This window comes from Lepidochelys kempii, chromosome 1 (genome assembly GCF_965140285.1).
Source record: "Lepidochelys kempii isolate rLepKem1 chromosome 1, rLepKem1.hap1, whole genome shotgun sequence".
NCBI lineage: Eukaryota > Metazoa > Chordata > Testudines > Cheloniidae > Lepidochelys > Lepidochelys kempii.
Window position 1 is genome coordinate 25,232,109 of NC_136380.1, and position 5,059 is coordinate 25,237,167.

Here is a 5,059-nt window from a genome sequence, read left to right on the forward strand (position 1 = left end):
TGGATACCATGGTAACTGATGGATGTATTTGCTAATAAACTTGAGGTCAAGGATTAGTAACCAATGGGAGAAGGGTACAGCAATGTTAGTAGGGTGTTGATAAATTGTATAGTCAATTGCTTGAGTACACTTTGGTTTGTTATGAAATACATTCAAGAGCCCAAATAACCAATATCAGTCAGGTTTATTAATATGATATAGGAAAAAGGTTCTATACAATACCAGTCTCCGAAGAGCGGTCCTCTTGCATTCACCTTACACTGCAGGAATGCTCCCAAGTTGCACATTTCACCTGGTATTATTTACACAATTTTACAAGTTACACATTTCTTTACACATCACTGAACTCCAACCCACCAATTTATCCCAGTTCCGTAACTTGTTGTTCTATTCCTTCCTTATCTTTGTTTTGGATACCAGCTTTCTAGGCATTGGTCCATCAAGATACTTTCCTAGCTTGCACTAAGACATGGAACAAATGTGTCTTGATTTTGATAAGTTGCCTATCTGCTTGTGCCAAATGCTTACTTCAGCAAATGCGAGGAGTTATGGGATACTTAGCATAAGTGAACAGGATTATGGTATAGGTCAGTTTAGTATATCAATATTAAATATTTGTGCTTAATGTTATTGGTGATTAATGCATACTAATATATACATGGTGTGAATAATAAATATTATGATATATATGTATGTGCTAGCCAACATATATTAGTCATCATAGGGTGAGAAAACAAATATGGAAAAAGGGATGAACCCCTTCTGAATATGCATAGGCATCAGTGTAACACATTATAAAAGTTGTATCCCAGTCTGTGTGCCTTGAGAGATATAACTCTCGGGAGATGCCAGGATGACAGCAACAGGTGATGGTGATGAGGAAGCCAGTGAGGAGGACAATAATGACTAACACTTCAGGTTGTTCTGCCAAGGATGGTGTGAATATATAAAGGCTCAGATGCTCATTCTGTATTATCTCTAGTTTGCTGGGTTGGAGGGTTTATAACTTTGCTAACTGTGTTAATAAAACCATTACAAATGCAGAAGCATTTTCCTAGCTGTGAGTGTTGCAGCCATGTAGGTCGGAGTTTCCAACTGAACAGTAATTCTAATACTAGTGGGCCCTAACCTTGGGATGAGAACTTACCAAACCTCAGAGTGTTAACTGGGAATTCATACAACAATACTGAATACATGTAACACCTATTTTGTAGAAACCATCTTTGCTAAGTCTCAATGTGGATTTTATTCTGGACTGGGGACTATATACATGATCTTCACAGCTCATCAGCTCCAAGAAATATGCCAGAAGCAAAACCATGTCGTTTTATGGTGTTCATTAACTTAGCCAAGGCTTTTGATTCTGGAAATTGTGAGGGACTCTGGAAACGCTTTGGATGCCCTGTAAAGTGTATTTCTGTCATTCAGCCCTTCCATGATGGGACGATGGCCTCTTTTTGGTCACTAATGGCATCCCACACTTTTCTCCATCCTATTTTTGGCTGATAGATGCATTTCATAACACTGACAGAGGAGTATTAATTCAGTTCCACGTCAATGGGAAGTTGTTCAATCTGCAACACTTCCGTGCTCACACGAAATAGGCAGATTTATGCATCAAACAGCTTTTATTTGCTGATGTCTGTGCACTGATTATTCATTGATTGATGACGTTCAGTTTATAACTGATCAGTTTGCTTGTGCAGTTAACCACTGTGGTTTCACAACTAGCCTAAAGAAGACTGAAGTGCTGTACCGACCCGTGCCGGAGGATCTGCACATTCACCCAATTATTAAGATGAAAAATGCTCCCTTCTAGTCCATGGAGAAGTTTGGTAACCTAGGGAGCATGCTGTCACAGAATACCACAGGATTACCCATCTTCTGCCTATAGAATGACAAGAGCATCAAAATAAGCACTAAGCTAAATGTCTATCGGGAAGTTGTGCTAGCAACACTTCTATATGGCTGTGAAACATGGACCACATATCATGGCCATATAGGAAAACTTGATCAATTCCATATGCTCTGTCTTCAGTCTGTCTGCAGGGTTAAATGGGGGACAAAGTTCCTAATACCAAAATCCTTAATCATTGTTGCATGTCTGGCATTCAAAGCATTCTCGTAACATCTCAGCTGCATTGGTCTGGGCACTTTGTTCGTATGGCCCATTGAAGATATTAACACCATATTTGTATGGCCAATTAAAGCAAAGCACCCGGTCTCATGGTGACAACTACAAATGATATAAAGCAACACTGAAGTCAAACTTGAAAGCCTGTCAGGTTGATCGCAGTAGCTGCAAAGCAACATCCCATGACAGAGCAAGGTGGCGGCAAATTTGTCATGTTACCATTAACCGCTTTAAAGCAAGGTGCATCAACACCTTATGCAAAAAATGTAAACAGCACAAAGCAAGGATACAACAGCCTGTGATGCTCATGGACAATTTTGTCCATCCCACATGTAGTTGTGTTTGTGTTTCTTGCATCAGTCTGATCATAGAATCATAGAATATCAGGGTTGGAAGGGACCCCAGGAGGTCATCTAGCCCAACCCCCTGCTCAAAGCTCCCATATATATGTTCATTTACAGTTGGCGTTAGTGCTACAGAGCGTTACTGATGCCGCAGCATTTTTACTGCTGCCAGAGCTGTGGTTCTTGGACCACCAATGTCAGCTGCACTAGCAGACAGTGCAGTGTGTTAATTCAGCAGATTTCAGGGTTATTCATAAGAAACACCACAGGTTCGGTTCAGGGGCGAAGGCGCTCGCCTAGGTTTATTGTTAACCAAGCAAGGTAATAGTGCTCCACAGGAGCTACAGGTACACTAAGACAGATATGACTGCGACACTCATAGAATCATGGAAGTGGAGGACTGGAAGGGGCCTCGAGAGGTCATCTAGTCCAGTCCCCTGCATGCAAGACAGGACTATGTAATAACTAGACCATTCCTGACAGGTGTTCTTAAAAACCTCCAAACATGGAGATTCCAGAACCTCCCTAGGCAATTTGTTCCAGTGTTTAACTACCCTGACAGCTAGGAAGTGTTTCCTAATATTTAATCTAACCCCCCCTCCCCTCTTGCTGCAATTTAATCACATTGCTTCTTGTCCTATACACAGAGGTTAACAAGAACAATTTTTCACCCTCCTCCTTGCAACAACGTTTTATGTACTTGAAAACTGTTATCATATCCCCCCACCCCAGTCTTCTCTTCTCCAGATTAAACAAACCCAATTTTTTCAATCTTACCTCATAGGAATGTGTTTACGTAGTTACTTGATAGGTCTGTATGTTTTTGTACCATCCTCTCAGTCAGGAATGGGCTTACTTGGTGTTATCTAATATTTACTGTGTTGTTGTTTTGCGAAGGCCTGGCCTACTCTGGTTTACCACTTTGGGTTCACATGTTAGTTATGCTTGGGGCTCTTGCAAGGTCTACAATAATGTTCACTGAATCCTCATACGCTGACACTGACATTAGAGGCCATCCATCAATGTTTATGTCCCATTTATATTTCTAGCCATATCACCTTTCCCACCATGATTTACTAGGAGGCCTGCAATTCCAGTGGATCATGGGAAGTACAATCTTCAGAATTTCTCTATTCTCAGCGGAAACTTATATGAAATTTGGTACTGTTTTTTCAGCGAAAGAGTTATAAGTACATCAGTAAAAGGTATTAAAGAGGTTTATAAACTCTAGTTATAAGCAATTTATTGTCCTGTTATCTATAACAACCAGTGATAATTGATTAACCATTTATCAAAACATCTAATAATTATATATTAGCTCTTTATAATCTTTTATACCTGTACTCTTAATATAAAGGTGACAAATAATGCTTTGGTTAATGAAATACTTGTATCAAGTCAGTGGGAGGATGTGTCTTTCCCTTGTGACTAAGGCCCAGATCATACAAAGACTTACACACATACCTAGCTTTAACTAATGCCATAGGGTTACTCATATATTTAAAGTTGTGTGTGTTAATAAGTGTTTGCAAGTTCAAAGTCCTACATTTATCTCAAGTTGCAGGAACAATATTAGTGATACTATCCCCATATTGATTTCCTTATTAAATACTCCTGGGGGAAGTCTATGCCAAAAAAATAAAAATTCTGCACACAATATTTTAAAATTCTACATATTTTATATGCCAAAATACACAATATAATCATGCCAGTTTCAATTATTTTGGAAATTATTTCAAAATACTTGACAGCAATTATGTCTGTGACAATACAGACTACAAAAAATATTCAGGAAATGTTTTTTGACAAATAGATTCTTTGCTAGTCATATTAATACAAAACTTTGAGTAATAATTAATTTAAACTACAATACAGAAACATATTTCCCACACCCTCAGAAGCAGTGCAAAGGCTTGGGGGAGTCAGGGGTAACAGAGGAGCTGAAAGGTAAGCAATTGCTAGAAAGAAGCCTGGGAGTGACCCTGGAGGGTTGTTGGGTGTAGGTGGGAAAAGTACGGAACAGGATTTTGGGGGGAGGGGAAGGATTTTTAGGGAGTTGGGGAGCCTCCCCCATGCAGCCTCTGGCTGCCCCAATGCCTCTCTCATACAGTCAGGCACATCTGCCCTTGTCCCCGTGTGCTCCTGCACCTCTACTCCCACCATCCCCATGTCTCCCTGCAGCCTCACTCAGCCAGGCATATCTACACATGTCCCCGTGTGTCCCTGCACCATCCTCCCCCATTCCCATGTATCCCTGCACCTCCAGACCCTATTCAGCCAGGCAGAGCTGACCCTGTCCCCATGTGTCCCTGCAGCCCCAGTCAGCCACTTCCACTCCATTCATCCCCATGTGGCCCTGTACCCCAACGCCCATTCAGCCCCTGGTTCAATGTTGTCACCCCACTAGCTCCTGTACCTCCACCCCAGTCTGTCCTACCATTAGCCTTTCTGAACCCGTCTGTGTGACCCCCCCCCCCCCCGCAGGAGCCCCCATCCCCTACTCTGTCTGTGCCCCCATACTGCATGCCTCCTTGCCTGGCCCCACCAGCAGGGAATTGTCAGGAAGGCAGCCTCGGCCCCC